The sequence below is a fragment of the Triturus cristatus genome, chromosome 4_1 (genome assembly GCF_964204655.1).
Source record: "Triturus cristatus chromosome 4_1, aTriCri1.1, whole genome shotgun sequence".
In the NCBI taxonomy this organism is placed as follows: Eukaryota; Metazoa; Chordata; class Amphibia; order Caudata; family Salamandridae; genus Triturus; species Triturus cristatus.
In genome coordinates, this window is record NC_140585.1 from 1,296,328,428 (window position 1) to 1,296,348,516 (window position 20,089).

The following is a 20,089-nucleotide window of genomic DNA, read 5'->3' on the forward strand; positions in this document are numbered from 1 at the left end:
CCTCGCGTTGGGAATCTCGCCGGGAGGTTTATTTTCCATTCTCGCGATCGCCAACTTGATGTTGCTGATCGCGAACAAGGAAAAAGTCTCGCCGGGATATGTTTTAAATCCCTGGTCTTAACATTTAACGCCATTAATAGAATTGGAGCACCTTATCTTAGAAATAAGATTCAGCTCTATAAACCCCTCACAACATTACGTTCGGCCTCACAACAACTAGTAAATGTGCCCAAATTTTTCCTTTCTCGTAAGGGTGGTCGCTCCTTTCAGGTGGGCGCAGCAAAACTATGGAATAGCCTCCCTCTCAAGCTGCGACAGGAATGCGACCTCTTAAAGTTTCGTAAGGGCGAGGAAACTTGGCTTTTTCAATACTAGAGTGGTAATATATGCTAATTCTGCTTTCTGTGTTGGGGTCAAATCAGCACCAGGACACTCCTAGGAGTAGCTGCGCGCTTAATAAATTTCCCATAACATTAACATTAACATCTTTTGGTTGGCATCAGCACGCAAATTGTTGGACCCGGATTCCACTTCCGTGGTACCGTCCTGTACAGCGCCGTGTTCTCGCTGTTTTTCGTCTCTTCCCAGGAGGTCATCAATGTTGGAGGTCATTAATGTTGGTGAGTACATTCTGTCTTCCCTTCGGAATGCTGGCATTTCCCAAGTGCTCCAATGACGTTTCTGAAACCAACGGATTCTGATAATAGCTGTACTATATTGTGACTGTTCCTCTTGGGCCCACTACAGATTCTCTGTGTACTGCCTTATCATTTCCTCTATGGGTGCCACCATCACGTTTGACTGCCACTACATTTTGCCTGTACCCATGGAGCCTTTCCATTTTATCTGTGGGTGCCACCATCACCTTTGTCTGCCACTACAATTTGCCTGTACCCATGGATGTTTCCAGTGTGTGACACAGGTCTACGGTGACACGCACACATTTATCTTGGACAGTCATCAAACGTTAATGTGATGCAGTAATCTAGCCAATTGTATTATTTTCTGTGTTTACAACCATATGCATACATATAGTGGTGGCAATGGGAACTAGCCCCATTTGCTCACCACACACTTGCCTACATGGGTTACATTTTGCGTTCATACTCTGGGTACTCTCTTTCGTGGGTCCATTGTTCGTCTTACATGTGTACTATTGTACACTTTATTCTTCCCTACATAGGGATGGCTATGGGTTTTAGCCCCATTTGCTCACTGTACCTGTGCCTACACAGGCTACTCAGGGTCTTCACCCTTACACAGGGCACCGTTGCATGGGTCACAGTCCCATTTACATTTACACAATTACCCTCACATAGGGCTTCTTATGGGTTATAGTCCCATCACTAGATGGCACTAAATTCAAAGTCAAATTTATTGTTTGATTACTAAAAACCATAACAAAATATTAAACCCATGTGACTCATGAACACATATACAAAGATTTAAAAGGAAGCAAAAAAGAACCCTAGCTAGTGCAGGAACAGTGCAATAATCTTGCGATAAAAGTGGGTTGAAATTAAAAATTGTCCGAATGTGCATTTGACTTTTACAGATCAGGCTCATTAAATAACATATCTGTCACGGAGTGATTTTAAGAAAATCTAGAAAAAGGGACAAATAAATATGGCAGCTGGATTTAAAATTCTGAAAACTACATGGCACTACTTTTTACCTCTACATAGGGGTTGTCCTTACATGGGCTGCTATACCATGGGCCCTAGTTCCATTCACAGTGCTCCTCACCCTTTTTGCATTGGGGTAGAGGATGGTCATGGGTATCAGTCCCATTGGCTGCTATTTTCTTTCTTTGTATTTTCTATGATGTTACATTGATGTTTTAAATATGCAAAGTTAAACTCATTCCTTATTTGAATTATCTATTTGGAAATGGGGAGGAGTACAGTGATACTGTTTGTGTTTCTTCGCTTCCTCTCTGTTTTCTCCGGTTCAGCTTTCCTATTGATGTACACTTCCTTTTCATCTTTGGAATCTGGACCATACACATTCTCTGTTACTATTCCTGCGTCTTCTGCCTTTCCTTGTCTGTTGTGTTCTTCTCGTTCTCCATTGTTCAGGAGGAGTTCCTGCATTCTCTTCTCCTTGTGCTTGGGTATGTCTTCTGTTCTGTTCGCGTCATGCCTTGTCCTTCCTTCCTTGTTTGCCTGCCTGGCCTGTGGGTATGTTTGGGGGTAGTCTTTGGTGTGTTTATGTCTTTCTGTTCACTTGTTGTTTATTTCGCATTATCTCTGCTTCCTTCTCCATTCTAACTCTTTGTTGGAGGGTATGCGTCATTTCCTTTCATGTATATTCACTCTTCGCTTCTTTCATCTCTTCGGTCTCTTCTGTTTGGTCACTTCTTTGCTTTCCTATTGTATTCATTGTTGGAGAGTTTGGGTCTTTCCCATTTGTGTATACTTGCTCTTTGCTTCCTACTTGTCTTCTTCCACCTGTCTCTTCGCTCTGCCTTGCTTACTCTTTTCCTTGACGTTGATTCTGTTCTACCCTTGTTCTTCCTGGTTATTTCTTCCTTTTTTCTTTCTCGTTATAAATCATTCATATACAGGACTTGTGCTTCCCTTGTGTAAGGTAAGGGAATATTTAGTATCCTGCATTTGTTAATGTAATGTATTTTACACCTACTTCTCAGCCAGTGCTTGTGCTCTGTGCTCAATAGAATGTTGGAGTCTTGTTGTGCCTCGGAATGTTGGGACACTGAGAGGTGACGCGACAGTTGAGCATGGGCTGAGCAGCAGACAGGCTGCTCCTGGTGGGGCTCTCCTTCACAACTTAACTACCTGTGGTCTGGAACTATTCAACTTGTTACCTGCTGTTAAATTGATGAAAGTACTCTAGCAGGTAATGTAATCCAGGAGCCATAGGTGTAGTTAAGTAGATGTATTAATTGTAAGTAGGATGGTAAAGAAGGCCCCACCGGGAGCAGCATCCAGCTGCTCAGCCCATCTCACTCAAACTGACCACACTTCAAACCATGCATCCACGAACATTCCGATGACATCACACACACAGGCTGAGCAGCAGGGAGAAGAAGAAGACAAGGATATAACACATCTCCCTCCTTTAAACAATAAAAACAAAAGAATACAAGAGAAAATAACACAGTAAGTCCTGACGATGACAAGGTCAGGATTACAAATAAGCAATAACGAGAATGTATGAATAACTATACATAAAATTTTGAAATAGCAATACAGCACAAAATAAGAACTAAAACCGCGGTGAATAATTTAAAACGGTATGATTAATTGTATCACACCACATAACAAAACACCACTCACACTAATTTCAAAAGAAAGATAGGACAACACCTCTCACACAAAACATAAAGAACGGCACAATTTCACCTAGCACAACCCAATGCAAAAACAATACATGACAATACAATCCAACACTTAAATGCAGAAACCTCACACGACAACTCCTCCGACAATAACCCATGTAAAAACATCACCTGACAATACAAACCAACAACTCAATGCTGAAACCCCACCTGACGACTCATCCGATATTAACTAATGCAAAAACACCATATGACCATACAATTCAACAATCCAAGCTGACACACAAGACATCACCATAACCACCATCCCTCATCCAATCCAAAAATACCCAAAATATCACAAATCATGCCAGTTGGCCAGACCAGCACAAAAAGTACGTGACTCCCCGAAATGCACGCCTAGGCAACACACACTTTAAGGGGTACATGACTCCCCAGCGCTCACAGGATACTTGACTCCTAGAAACGCACGCCTAGACAACACATAACACACTTTAAAAGGGTATTTTAACCCTTGAAACCAATGCCTAGGCCACACACTCTTTAAGGGGTACATGACTCCCCATTGGTCTCAGGATTCCTAACTCCCAGAAACGCACGCCTAGACAACACTTAACACACTTTAAAAGGGTATTTTAACCCTTGAAACCAATGCCTAGGCCACACACTCTTTAAGGGGTACATGACTCCCCAGCGCTCTCAGGATTCCTAACTCCCAGAAACGCACGCCTAGACAACACATAACTTACTTTAAAAGGGAATTTAACCCCCAAAACCAACGCCTAGGCAACACACACTTTAAGGGGTACATGACTCCCCAGCGTTCACAGGATACCTAACTCCCAGAAACGCACGCCTAGACAACACATAACTTACATTAAAAGGGAATTTAACCCCCAAAACCAACGCCTAGGCAACACACACTTTAAGGGGTACATGACTCCCCAACTCTCACGGGATACATGGCTCCCTGAAACGCACGCCTAGACTAAACATATGACACACTTTAAAAGGGTATTTAACTCTTGAAACCAACACCTAGGCAAAACCGCTTTAAGGGGTACATGACTCCCCAGCGCTCACGGGATACTTGACTCCCTGAAACGCACGCCTAGACAAAACACACAACATAGTGCACACGTACATTCCACTAATGTACATTTAAAATGGTACAAGATTATGATACACTAGTGGTTCCACATACAAATGAAGGCTCGTTATGAACAACACAATACACTAGCGACAAAAGTGCTATTCAGAAAAGAATTCCTTGTACTGTAAAATGTGGACTTCAACATTGAAATTTGACGTGCAAGGAGAAAGAATAGATGCACGGCATGCCCAATAAATTACGCTCAAATCGCTGTAAAAATAAAAATTGACAAACTCAAGATAACAGTTCAATAATAAACGTCCATGAAAAACACAATATATTAAAATAATTAAAGTAGACACAGTTGTCTCGATAGTCCAGAAAGATTCATGCTTGGCAACACAAAACTGACATAAATAGAGTAGACACCATTGATTCAATGCGCAGCCCCACTTCTTCAGATCTGTGTATGTGCTTCTCCACGACGCATCGCTGCCATGTTGATACCGAGAGTGAGTTACGATGCATTCTCAGGACATTCCACAGTTCCGGGTATGTGTCAGCCAAACGTAATTACGTAGTGCGTCTCTTCAGATTTACGACTCTCCTGTCATCACTGCGTGGTGACTCATCACTTACAGCCTGTTCACGCTACGATCCGGAATGCGGGGAATTTGGTTCTGACACGACAAAGCTGCAAGATTCTTCAGAAAGAATGGTGGCTGGCACTCAGAAACAACGTCACGGTACTTTTTCCTTTTTTCATTTTAAACCATAACATGACGGAAACGACGGTTGGCTTTGCCGAGGATCACACATAGGCTCCACATTAAATCCAGATTATAAGGCTTAAACGGAGCAATTAGGGGAATGAGGACAATATTGCTCCGTAGATGACACACAATTCCATGGAATATGAGCATAATATTGTTGGAGAGCTCAAATAAAACAGTTTAAAACTGGTTTGATTTCGGTGGCACACACTCAGCACGATGATGACGTATTTACATCATGACTAGATCTTCGCATAACAACACCAAATTCCACGGTCTCCTCATATTGGAGCATGCAGCAAAACCCAATAATTAAAAACAAGTCAATTTCACATCGGGCCCACAGGAACAGTGACCACAAAGGCACGATCTCTGCCCCCAGTTCAATTAAACGTAGTCAGTTAACGGATCTTTGCCCACATATGAAACTTAAAATTAGCGCAAACTGCAATTTAACTCTTTCACATTGTGCTTCATTAGTTTCCACTGTGATCCGCTCATCATATTGCCATCCATGTACATCAGGTTCGATATTTAACCCCAGATCTTAACATTTCAAAAATTCTTCGCAACTTGCAATTGTAGGGGGGTTTCAAAGTGAACACAGTCAGTTCATTTCAAAAGCCAAACGTTTTAATTCTGTAAGTTGTCAGTTGGCTTGAAGCTTTAACGACACGCCAAATCCGATGCCAAAAAAACTATTGATGTGTAGATTTAAACCTCACCACTCTTAAGATCCAGCATGCTAGTGGGTTGACAATCAGGCTTATTACTGTGTAGGCTGGTTGTAGGCAGATCAAAACATTCCCACACAATGTCCAACGCCCCAAAACGTACCTTTGTAGGCTGTCTGTTATAAAAGACACCGGTGGAGCATCCAAGGCGTGGATTAGCTTTGTTTTCAGGCTCAGCTTGCTTCACTTAGGCGCAGTTTCATCAGTTCCTTAGGTTTTCGCGTGGTTTTTTACTTCCAATCGTCGCCACTGTTACATTGATGAAAGTACTCTGGCAGGTAATGTAATCCAGGAGCCATAGGTGTAGTTAAGTAGATGTATTAATTGTAAGTAGGATGGAAAAGAAGGCCCCACCGGGAGCAGCATCTAGCTGCTCAGCCCATCTCACTCAAACTGACCCCACTTCAAACCATGCATCCACGAACATTCCGATGACATCACACACACAGGCTGAGAGAAGGGAGAAGAAGAAGACAAGGATATAACACCTGCTTGAATAAATCATATTTAAATACACTCTACCTGCGTGGATCTTCTTACTACATTTTCCTAGGTGCCAGCTGAGGTAGGCCCTACAACCACAGCTAGGCACATTGCAAAAAAAGGGTCACTGTTCACTAGAAAAATGTAATGTGCCCACGTTGCGTTTTGGAACGTTTCCTGCCGTGGCCACTTGGCCTAACAACACAAGTGAGGTACCATTTTATTGGGAGACTTTGGGGAATGCTGGGGGGGTGACAACTTATTGATCCATGCAGATTCCAGAAATTCCTATCACAGAAATGTGAGGAATTTGTGTTTTTTGACAAGGTTTGAGTATTCAACGTTTTTTATCACTTCCACAATCAGCAACGAGAGTGATTTCCAAATTAGGGGTAACAGTGATGAACACATCCCCTTTTGGTCTGGTGTTGGCTGGTATGAAAGCCCTCAGCCGACACCGGGTAACTATATATAATTGAGATTTAAGATCAATGAATATATATTACGCTGCAATATGGTTTTATCTGGTTGACCAAGGCATTGAGATAGAATTGCTGTTTCCCTTGTTTTGTCTCTCTAGCCCAGTTGCACCACATAAAGTATTGTCCAGAGAGACGAGTGATTGAACCCCACCCCCTGACGAATTTGCCACAACAAACGTAATTGGCAATGAGTTGGCTTTCTTGGAAAAGGTTAGCAACATGCAGTGCTTTTAATTCGAGTAAGCTCACATTTGTGAATAAAGAGGGCAGCCTAACAGTGAATCTTAACTCAATTTTATGTGCACGGAATACACTGTTCTTTGCACATCATGGGGTGTATGTTGTTGGGACAGTTTTCTCTGCTCTTCTTGTCTTTCTATTGGACACTATTCTTTTGTTTCTGTGAGTGGGCAACCGATGATGATACACGTGGGCATACTGGTGAGAACCTGCTGGTAGCCTCCCTGGTGTTGCATACGTGAGGTGCCCTCTCACTCTTTCACTTATTTTCAGTTATTGTTCTTCACTCACATGCTGTGGGGGAGGATATCTGTAGTTGGGCGACTAGACTGACAGCGATTCTTCAATTTTTAAAAATAATATTAAGTTGAGAGTACTAGGACTGCGAGAAATTGGACATGATGACAAAGAGTGGGTAGAAATAGATATTTCCACGTTAGCAGTAGGTCCTAAGGTTGAAATTTAATAAACTCTCTTACAGCCAGGCCTTTGTGTATTGATGATTTGTGAGAGGAGGGCGGTCTGGTGTTTTCCCTCTATAGCTCCAGGTTGTGAAGAAGGTTTGAGGTTTGCAAGGGATTTTTGGTAACAGAACCTGGTGAAAACCCACAAGTCACCCCACCCTGAATTAATTCCCCTGTGTGTCTAGTTTTAAAAAATGTACAGGTTTGCTAGGTTTCTCTTGGTGCCAGCTGAGCTAAGGTCCGAAAACCACATTTAGGCACATTGCAAAAAAAGGATGAGTTTTCACTGGAAAAATGTGATGTGCCCACTTTGTGTTTTGGGCCGTGTCCTGGTGCGGGCAGTACGCCTACCCACACAGGTGAGGTACCACTTTATTGGGAGACTTAGGTAAGCACAGAATAGTAGAAAAAGTGTTATTGCCAATTGACTTTCTACATATTTCTGCCTTCCAAATGTAAGACAGTGTGTAAAAAAGAAGTCTTTTCAAAAATGCCCTCTAATTCACATGCTGGTATAGGTACCCACATATTCGGAGTTGTACAAGTAACCACTGCTTCTAAACACCACATGTTGTTCCCATTTCGGAAATACATCGTTTTTATTTATACCTATTTTTCACTCTTTATATTTTGCCAAGTGAATTGCTGTATACTTCGTACACAACGAAAAACCATAGCAAGGCTCAGCTCAGTTATTGGCTCTGGGCACTTCGGGTTCTTGGCGAACATACAAGTAGTATATACCCCTGCATTCATAACGGTCCAGTGGATATAACGGTATATTGCTTTTAAAAATGTGCCATACTTAGAAGAAGTTACAGGTGGAACCGCAGCTACAAATGGTTGTTTTTTCAACTAATTTTCAATATGTTTTAATTTCAACTGTTACTTTCTATACAAAAACCTTGAAGAATTTACACAAATTACCCCTTGCTGAATTCAGAATGTGTTTACTTTCAAGAATTGTATAGCTTTCTGGCATCCATTATTGGTTTCCCATCAATTTCTACCTCTAACTGAAAGGAGGTTGAAAGCACAACGAAATAGGAAAAATAGGCTATGTCCCACTAAAATGCCAAAACTGTGCAGAAAATGTTGGTTTTCTGACAAAATTCTGCCTGTTCCGGAAATCTGGGAAGATGGTGATTTTATCACCACAAATGCTTTGTTGATACCATTTTCAAGGGGGAAAAACAGCTTCAGCACTTTTTTCCACTTTTACCCCCGAAAACTCAAAATGTAGATGCATTTTGGCTAATTTTTCTGTCCCCTCCAGGGTAATCTACAAGCCCTGGGCACCTTTAGAATCCCCAGGATGTTGGAAAACAAGGACCCAAATTTGCCATGGATAGGTTAAGTGGAAAACAGTTATTAAGCCCTAAGCACAAGCTACCCCAAAAGTCAAAAAAGGGCTCAACACTGAGGAGTGGGTCAGCAGTTAAGGGGTTAAGACTGCATGCATCACCCACAAAGTCTTCCACAACATTGCACTCTTCAAATAAGGTGGAAAACTGAAAATTGCTGGAGCTCAATGGGTATCAAGAAATTCAGAAGCCTCCTACTGGAATTTTCAGGCAAGTTATTCACTTATTGAAACAGGCATTCTATGGCAGTGCAACAAGACTCTGGAACACTCTACACTATATCTTAGAGCCCGACCTAGAGGGCTCTACCTGCCATTAAAGGCCCAGTCCAGCATTAAAGGCCCAAGCCAAAGGCAAGGGTCTATAATAAGGGAGCATGTACTTAACGGCCGGTAGAGCCTAGAGGGCAAAATGTTCTAATAAATAAAAACGAAGGCCTCAGTTCACAGAAGCAGCTGTGATATGAAAAATAACATTGGAATGTTGCTCTGCTGGCTTATCCCAGCCCGTAGAAGCCTGGAACACTCCACTGTATTCAATGGAGTGCTCCACATGCCAATGTTCTAATAGTTATTCTCACAACCTTGAGTCTTGCCACATTTAAAAAGGAACTCAAAATCTTCCAATTTAAGAGACACCGTTGATAAACCTATGATCACTTCTCCACATTCCATTTTATGACTTCGGTATTGACTTGAACTGTTTGAGCTATCTCCCCCGATATAACCTGCTGGATCTGTGTGTTTCTTTATTGTTAACCTGATATTTTTATGACAATTGTTAGCCGTGTTCTTCTTCTTGTTCTCTTGTAAAGAGTTCTGAAGGCTGCCGTTCAAATGTTGGTACTCACTTTTTCAATTTGGATACATGAGTGAGACAGCTAGTCCTATAAAATAAACTTTTGATGTCTTGGCATCAGTATAACATTTCTGAGATGCCAGCCATCCCTGTTCTTGATAAATGGCAGAGGGTTGATTAGAGGTCAGCAGGAGGTGATGAATGTCAAATTGCAGAGAAGGTGATGAAGATTGTGAGAGAGCTGGATGAAGGAGGAAGAAAGAGAAGTCTAATGAAGTGGGATAGAGCAGAGGATTGTTGAGCAAAGTGGCTAATGTTAGGAGGCCTGTACTGAGAGATGGGCGAGTAGAGTGAGAGGGAAGGGTGGAAGATGGAGAAAAAGGCCAGTGGGGAGTGGCAATGAGAAAGAAAAGTGGTCAGAGAGGAGGAAGGCAGTGATAAATGGTAAGTAGTGAGACAAGAGCCAGAGAAGGAGAGTGAAGCAACTAGAGTAAAGTAGTAGAACAGAAGGGAGAGAAGAGTGATGGCTGGGGTGAGTGATGGAGAAGGAGGGGTTGATGAGAATGAAAGACACTAGTTGAAGAGAGGAAGATAATGAGAATGAGGAGTGAACATACCATTTATACAAAAAAAGAAGAGAGTCTCCCAGAATACACCAAAAGGGACCGGGTACACAAAGTATCAAAATAAAAAAATTCCCTTTTGTATTGATCAAAACATCTGCAATGAGGTAATGCAGACTATACTATGAACCAAAGAATAATAATAATAATAATAATAAATCGACAAAGACAATGTATATATTACCCTTCAAGCATCACGAAGTCAAAATGATTATTAATTCGATTTAATATGCCTGTATCAAAAAAGTTTTTTGACACTATCGTATTAAAAAGCATTAGATATTATACATCCTCATTACCAATTCTATACAAAGAAGATTTTATTTGTATTATCAGTAGTAATTTTATACAGTAAATCAATTAAAAATGTCATGAATAGCAGAATTATTTCAACAATACAGAGCATAACAATAATAAAACAACATAATGGGTTAAAAACAGTTTGACTGTGTCCTCTTGTTGACACGTTTCGGTGTACTCTGTAGTTAATAACACCTTCTTTAGATCCCACACCATAAATACAATAACTGCTCACTCAATTAAATAAAAATCTAAAAATAAAAATAGAGAAGCATACAATTAGGCATATAACGTGTGCTGAGAAGAAACTCTTTCTTTGGTTCAGTATAGTTTACATACATTGATAAAAAGACAAGGAATTCGAATAATAAAACTCCCAGGTTCACCACTAGTGTGCACATATTAAAGTACCCTATCATACCTATATGGGATACATCCAAATCAAGTTAAGTATGACTGAACCCAATAGAGATGCATAGAGTAGGACAATCCATGGATAATTTGTGGAAAATCATACAGAGAACATGACCTACTAAGGTCATTTAGATAGAAAATTATTTTTATAATAGAATCTTAGGAACAATAAATTAGTTCCAATATTGTGAGCAATGGCTTATTCCATGTAATATGTACATTACTTAATCAAACGCCTACTCAATAAATCTATGTTTTTTTAAATTATATATATAATTAACCAGCCATATACTTACATAAAGTATATACGGCTCGCTTTTCTAAAAAACTTTATACAACCAAAGGGTATTGTTTTCCTTCGTCTTATTCTATTAAGAAATATAAAGAGATTTTGATAAACCAATGACAAAAATGTAGTATTAGATCTTTATGTTTAATCAAATATTTAAATTAATGGACTCACCCGTAATCAAGCGTAATATGTCACTAAAATCTCTCAACAGTTGTGGAATTCACTATTGGGAAAGTCAAGGGTTGTTGCCTTCAATTACCCTATTGATTAAAAATAAAATTATATATATTTACCACTTGATGTGCACCAATGCAGAACTACACCTATTCATTGATAATAGTTTTAATGAAAATGAAAATGACTCACCAAAAGGCTCGAATTGGTTACAATGATTTTTTCCTTTACGATCTTAAAATCCTTTTTTCAATTAATTAAAAAGGTAACTCCCGATCAATCATTGGAGACTTCTGAATTTCAGACTATTTGTTCTGAAGTTAATTCCTGAAATACAAACCGTAGAACATAACTATACCATTATGTCCACGGCAAACAGTTATCCAAAGAAAATACAATATTTGTCCTTAAGTTATTCCTCTGACTGAAAGTGGACTCATTCCCCGAGGACGCCCCAATGAACCCAGACTTTAACTCATAGATTAATGCTACAAAAACAAGGGCTATCATCTAAACATACGAGTCATCCACTCTAAGCCAACTATTATACTCCATTTATTTCTGAAAGGGCCAACGCTATAACGTAATGTCCAACTGGTTTACCCAGTCCACTGACACACATCCCATCTACTTTGATTCAGTGCATCAGTAAATGACGAACCGTGTTAATACACAGTTGTATTATGCCGTATTAGTTTACATAACGGCAATAAATGCAGTCTGAACCGCATAAAGCATCGTTGTTATTTAAAAAAAGGGGTAAATCTGATATTCAATCCCCGATACAAGGAGACATGTAAACACAAAAACCCCCGATTATAAACCACACCGCCAGAACCAAACGTAACAGCCCGACGTCCATGGCGAATGTAATTATAAATAAATTAATTATAAATACATTTCGCCCCACAGCATTCAGTCCACTCTTCTTACCATGTAGAGCATATACCGTCTATATACCGTCTCGACTGCCGGGATTCGGTGTATCAACGACACCGTCGCCATACTTCGCGCGAATAAATAGTACGGTGCTACGTAAGTTTCGTGACAACGTCACTGGTGGCCATTTTAGTAGTTCGGGGCATTCAATTCACAATAAGTCGTTGTAAAACTTTAATGCGAACAACACTAAAACGGACTAATTTATGTAAGGAAAAATCCCATCTAAATGTTATCTATTTAGCTGGATATATATATTTACAATCAGATACAATTGTGGCGGCAATGTTCAATAGAACTTTTATCAATTACACCAGAAACTATGTATCTAGATTAGTACAGAAAATCAGTCCACCAAGTGCTGTCAGATTCTTGTACCATTGCCTGTATTCTAAGGGTGGGCGTAGTTCGCGAAGTAGCACTTCGCGAAGCTACGCAAAGTGAAGTTCGCACTACGCGAGCTACGCGTAGCACTTCGCGAACTGCGAAGTAACATGTTCGCACTGTGCAAGATGTTGTTTTCAATGATTGCACAGTGCGGACAAGCAACCGGCACTGTGCAATCATTGAAAATGGCATCTTGCACAGTGCGAGCTGTAGTTTTCTGCTGCTCGAGTAGATTTTTCCTCGAGCTGCAGCTTTCTCAACGCGAACTGGTAGTTTCTCATCGCGAGCGGTCGCGAGCATACGCGACCCCTCGCAATGAGAAACCTGACCTTCTCACGTTGGGAATCTCGCCGGGAGGTTTATTTTCCATGCTCGCGATCGCGAACAAGGAAAAAGTCTCGCCAGGATGTCATTTTGCTTGCTCGCGGTCGCCAACTTGACGTTGAGGACCGCGAGCAAGCAAAAAATGACCGCAGCACTACGCAACACTACGCTACGCGTGTTCGCACTGTGCTACGTGCAGTTCGCGTAGCGCGAAGTAGCGCGAACTTCGCAAACTACGCGAGCGTAGCGTAGTGCTTCGCCCAGGCCTACTGTATTCTTTTATCTTTTACAAGACGCAAACTAACCCAATTATTGTAAGTCTAAAAGCATTTTTTGAAAAGGGAAAAATACCCGCTATTATTCCCATCCATAACCCTCAAAGTATTTAATTCGAAGTGCGCTTATTTCAATATTTACACATTGGGAGGACAATACATAATAATTGATATTAATGGCTACCCCCAAATATTAATATACTAAGGACTGATGTATATCAAAAATTACTATTGTTGTTTCCTATTTCTACAAACATCTCCTCCATGTAGTAGTACTCTCATTTTATCCGCTACCCAAAATTATTCATACTTTGAGGGCTAATGTATATAAGACATCATAACAGTGTATACCCATATATTATAAGTGGGTATACAAGTATTTTTCCTGCATAAACCTGTTGGCTCAATATAGTTCACCTAACCAATCTTTCCCACTCTTCTCTATTGTTTAAACCCTGATGGTAGGTTTTGAATTTGGACATAAAGAATTGCTCTTGTTGTTTCCTTTTTCTTTCAATGTCACCTCCACGTAATGATACTTTCATTTTTTTTAGGATGAACCATTTCAAATCTTCTTCCTTATGGTTCATCTCTAACCAATGGTCAACCAAAGGAGCATTTTTTTTGCTATTTTTCAATGCTGATCTATGTTCAGTGAGCCGCAAGCGCATTTCTCTGCTGGTCTCTCCTATATAGCCCTTCTGACAAGGACAAATGATAAGGTAAACGACATTTTTAGTTCAACAGTTTACCATATCATTCATCCAGTGTGATATGCCATTTAACCCCTTCGATGCTCATGATGGAACGGTTCCGTCATGAGCATCGGTTGGGCTGTGCTCATGACGGAACCGTTCCGTCATGAGGACAGCCCCCGGGGGAAGCGCTGGCGCTCCCCCCCTTGTGCAGCGATCTTCGCCCCCTTTACGGGGGTGGCAGCGGAAGCGCCACCCCTGAGCCCCCCCGAGCCCCCCTACGCTTTCTGATGACGTCAGCGCGCACAGCGCGCGCCGGCGTCATCAGGAAGCGTTGGACGCGCTGGAATCCATTTCTTCCAGCGCGTCCAAGGGAGCAGAGGTAGGTTTTTGTAGTCCGGTGGGGGCCGCGGCGGTGAAATTTGTAGTATTGAGGCATCGGGGGAGAGGAAAGAGTATTTCCTCTCCCCCGATGTCTCAATACAGGGCATTCCTGCTCCACGATCGCGCACAGCGTCGCGATCGTGGAGTAGGGATGCCCCACTAGACACCAGGGATTTGTTATTTCGAATTTGGGAAGCGACCCCTTAGGCAAGGGTCGCTTCCTTGGGGGTAAAAATTTGGCGAAGTCTTTTCTGCCCCCCCTGGGGGCAGATCGGTCCGCTTTCTGCGCGTTTCTGCCCCCAGGGGGGGCAGAAAAGCCCACTAGACACCAGGGTTGTCGTTTTTACTATGTAGGAAGCGACCCCTTAGGCAAGGGTCGCTTCCTTGGGGGCAAAATTTTTGGAAGTCTTTTCTGCCCCCCCTGGGGGCAGATCGGTCCGCTTTCTGCGCGTTTCTGCCCCCAGGGGGGGCAGAAAAGCCCACTAGACACCAGGGATGTCGTTTATGCTATGTAGGAAGCGACCCCTTAGGCAAGGGTCGCTTCCTTGGGGGGCCCAATAATTTGAAGACTTTTCTGCCCCCCCTGGGGGCAGATCGGTCTTCTTTCTGCCCGTTTCTGCCCCCAGGGGGGGCAGAAAAGCCCACTAGACACCAGGGATGTCTATTTCGTTATGTAGGAAGCGACCCCTTGGGCAAGGGTCACTTCCTAGGGTGGTAAAGTGATTAGAAGACTTTTCTGCCCCCCCTGGGGGCAGATCGGTCGTCTTTCTGCCCGTTTCTGCCCCCAGGGGGGGCAGAAAAGCCCACTAGACACCAGGGATGTCTTTTTCTTTATGTAGGAAGCGACCCCTTGGGCAAGGGTCGCTTCCTTTGCGGCCTAATTATTTAGAATACTCTTCTGCCCCCCCTGGGGGCAGATTGGTCGTCTTTCTGTCCGTTTCTGCTCCTAGGGGGGGGGGGCAGAAAAGCCCACTAGACACCAGGGATATAAATATTATTGTAGGAAGTGACCCCTTGGGCAAGGGTCGCTTCCTTGGGCCCCTAAATGTTTTGAAGACTTTTCTGCCCCCTCTGTGGGCAGATCGGTTTTATTTTTTTGCCGTTTCTGCTCCCATTGGGGGCAGAAAAGCCCACTAGACACCAGGGAATTAGTTCAATTAGAAATAGAAGTGACCCCTCGCTTCCAGGGTGCAATTTGTTATATGTATTTGGCTCACCTGCCCCGGGACTGAATAGCCTTTTTTTTCCTGCTGTTTTCTGCCTGACCTGGCACACAAACCGATTGACCATTTGGGTAGTGACATGGCATGTTATAATGTTTATTGTTATATTTTTTGTGATTTCCAATTGTAATGTTTTTTTTGTTTACTTTTTTGTTCTAGGTGAAGGCTTTTCTTCTGTTCACGTTGACGTTTTGGTTCTGGTGGTTTTGCTGTTTGTGTAGTTTGGTAAGAGACTGTTTTTTTGTACAATGCAAATGTGTTTGATTTCTCTGCCTGTTTTTTTTTGCAAATGGTGTAATAATAGCAGTATGTTTGGTTTTTGAGTTTCAAAAACTTTTTGCATTGGTGCTCGATGTGTATTTTGTTGTCTTGTGAGTAATTTGTTTTTTTTTCTTCTTTCTAGTTTCTAGTTGGTCTTTGCTGTGTCACTGCAGAGTTTGTTTCTGGTGAGTGCAGCTGTCTCTTTTGATTTTGGATTGTATAGTTTTTGAGTACATTGATCTTATTGATATAAGGTACACATTTCTTTACTTACTTGGTTTGTACATTGTTGGTTGTTGTTGACTTGTTTGTGCAGTCTTCTATCTTAGTAGGTATAATGGCTAGCCGCAGGATGACTGCTCAGCAGGTTGTTGGTTTGCTGTTTGAGTCTTCCTCTGATATTGGGTCAGAGACTGACTCTGCTTCTGAGGGAGAGGGGGCAGGGGACGATTCTGGCAGTGAGTTTTCTCTCCGTATGGGGTCATCGGATGATGAAGATACTCTTAGTGCGGATGAAGTGCCTGTGTTAGAGGAGGAGACTGATGTGCCGATAGTGCGGCAAGAGGCATCTGGGCTGCAGCCTGCGGCTGCAAGGCTTCCCGTTGGTGTAGTGCGGCAAGAGACATCTGGGCTGCAGGCTGGGACTGCAAGGCTTCCCGTTGGTGTAGTGCGGCAAGAGGCATCTGGGCTGCAGGCTGGGGCTGCAAGCCTTTCCGTTGGTGTAGTGCGGCAAGAGACATCTGGGCTGCAGGCTGGGGCTGCAAGTCTTCCCGTTGAAAGTGATGACCTCTGGGTTGCCCCTGGCATGGTGCAGCCGGAATTTCCAGAGTTTACTGGTGTTCCAGGGTCTAGAGTGAATACTGAGAACTTTTTGCCTGTAAATTTTTTTCAGTTGTTTATGGACGATGTGTTTTTGGCAGAGATTGTTGAGCAGACTAATTTGTATGCCGAACAGTTTTTGAGGGACAACAGTGCCAGTCTTAAGCCACACTCTAGAGCTACCCGGTGGACTCCCACAAATGTTGAAGAGATGAAGAAGTTCTTGGGTTTAACTTTTTTGATGGGCTTGCTAAGGAAGCCATCATTGGCTTCATATTGGTCTAGCAGTCCCTTGATGGCAACGTCTATTTTTCCGGCAGTCATGACTCGTGACAGGTATTTGCTTCTGCTTCGGATGATGCACTTTGTTGATAATGGTTTAGCGTTGCCACGAGATCACCCTGATTGTGACCGTCTTTTTAAGATTAGGCCTGTCCTTGATCACTTTGTTGATCGATTTTCTGAGATTTATGCCCCTGGTAGAGAAATTGCAGTGGATGAGTCTTTGGTGTTGTTCAAGGGCCGCTTGGTTTTTAGGCAATACATTCCTAGTAAGAGGGCACGCTATGGAATAAAGCTGTATATGCTGTGTGACAGTAGGACTGGATATGTCTCTAATTTCAGGGTGTACACCGGTAAGGAATCTAGGTTTAACCTCCCTGGTTGTCCGTCCACTTTTGGAGTGACTGAGAAAATTGTTTGGGAACTTGGTAGAGGATTTTTTAACAAAGGCCACCATTTATATGTAGATAACTTCTACACTGGTGTGCGGTTGTTCAGGGAATTGGCCAAAGTGGACACTTTTGCTTGTGGCACAGTCCGCTGTAACCGTAAAGGTTTTCCGAAAGAACTTGTTTGTCAAAAGCTTGTGCGGGGACAGTGCAGTGCGTTGCGTTGCCAGGAGCTTCTTGCTGTGAAGTTTACAGACAGGAGAGATGTCTACATGCTGACTTCCATCCATGATGAAAGCACTGCACCTGTGACTGTTTGGGGTCAGGTCGCTGAAGCGCGCAAACCTGTATGTGTTTTAGACTATAATAGGCACATGGGTGGTGTTGACAGAGTAGATCAGAGGTTGGAACCTTACACTGCTCTTCGTAAGGCTTACATTTGGTACAAGAAGTTGGCTATCCATCTTTTCCACTTGGCAATGTTTAATGCTTTTGTTGTGTTCCAGGATTCTTGCCCTGAGTCAAAGATGACTTTTGCTAAGTTTCAGGAGTCTGTAATAGGCAGCCTTGTTGTAGTGGAACAGGCAAGTGTTCCTAGAGTTGGACTGGTGGAGGATGTTGCTAGATTGAAAGAACGCCACTTTCCAGATCACATTCCTCCCACACCCGCCAAAGATTTTCCCAGTAGGAGATGTAGAGTCTGTTGGCGAAGAGGTTTGCGGAAGGAGAGTCGTATGTACTGCCCCGATTGTCCCTCTCATCCTGCACTGTGTCTCTCTGCTTGTTTCCGAGCGTACCACACGCGTAAAAACTTCTGGGAAGATTCATGAGTGGTAAAGTGAACTGCCTGGTCTGTATTCTTTGGAAAATATGATTCTGTTTCAAGGTTGGTGTTAGTGCAATGTATTTAGTTGCTGATTTTCTGTTAGAAGATTTGTATCTATTTGCAATTTGTTTGTGTTTTTATTTTTTTCTAAAAAAATCCAAAATGTGATGGCGGTGTGTGTAGGCTTGCGCTTGGCTGTTGGTGTGTGTGGACTGGCACTTTGTTGGTGGTGTGCGTGGAATGGTGCTTGGCTGACGGTGTGCGTGGACTGGCGGTGTGCATGGACTGGCGGTGTGCGTGGACTGGTGCGTGGCTGGTGGTGTGCATGGAATGGTGCTTGGCTGGCGGTGTGCGTGGAATGGTGCTTGGCTGGTGGTGTGCGTGGAATGGTGCTTGGCTGGCGGTGTGCGTGGACTGGTACTTGGCTGGCGGTGTGTGTGGGCTGGTGGTGTGTGCGGACTGGTGTTTGGCTGGTGGTGTCCGTGGACTGGTGCTTGGCTGGTGGTGTCCGTGGACTGGAGCTTGTCTGGTGGTGTGTGTGGACTGGAGCTTGGCTGGCGGTGTGCGTGGAATGGTGCTTGTCTGGTGGTGTCCGTGGACTGGAACTTTGCTGGCGGTGTAGGTGGATTGGCGATTGGCTGCCGGTATGCCTGGACTGGCGATTGGATGGCGGTGTGCCTGGACTGGCGCTTGGCTAGCGGTGTGCGTGGACTGGCGTTTGGCTAGCGGTGTGTGTCGACTGGTGCTTGGCTGGCTGTGTGTGAGTAGTGACTTTCTGCTGGTCACTACACACACTGCTAGCTGAGTGCCACTCCACGCAATCCTTCAGCCTGTGTAGTTGCTGTGTCTGGATTGTGGGCATGTGAAAGTGATGGGCCCTTGAATGGCGCTGTGTGCTGGTGTGAGTTTTGTTATGTGATGGGCCCGCGGCTGGCGGTGTGAATGGTTTTGTATGTCTCACACGTATGAAAGGTGTATGAATGGCCTGTAAAGAGGTTGGTGCCTTGTCGTGGCTTTACAGCTCACGAGCTGTGAGTCAATGGTTCAGTTTCTTGCCCTTTCAATTATTACCAGTGCATTTCATGTTTTGTGAAATCACTTGGTAATACAATTTTATCTACTGAACCATCACTCACCCTCGTGCCAAATCCAACCAGTATGTGTGTGTGCTTGCGGGTTAGATGACTGTGCAGTAATATTTGTCTTTCTGAAGCAGGGTGTACCTTGTCCCTTTTTGGTGATTTTTGTACTGTGTTGCTTTTGTACCTGGTGGTGCGAATGGTCTTGTTTGTATCACGTATGAAAGGTGTGTGAATGGCCTGTAAAGTGGTTGGTGCCTTGACGTGGCTTTACAGCTCACGAGCTGCAAGTCATTGGTTTGGTTTTTTGTGAATTTAATTATTGGCAGTGCATTTCATTTTTGTGAAATCTCTTGTTAATAAAATTTAATACACTGAACCATGACTTGCCCTCGTGCCAAATCCAACCAGTATGTGTGTGTGTTTGAGGAATAGATGGTTGTGCAGGAATCTTTGTCTTTTGTTTCTCTGCCAAGGTACACTTTCCATGTAAGAATAAACCACCAACTGTAGATATTGTCGAAAACCCTTGGGAGTTCATGGTGATGTCTCTCTAGTGATTTGAAAAATATTTTTTATCCCCATTGTCCTGTAAACCTCAAATTGTCTGCCACATTTTCTTTGCAGTATTATTCCTAAATTCTCACGCTGTAGTAACAATAGGTAATCTG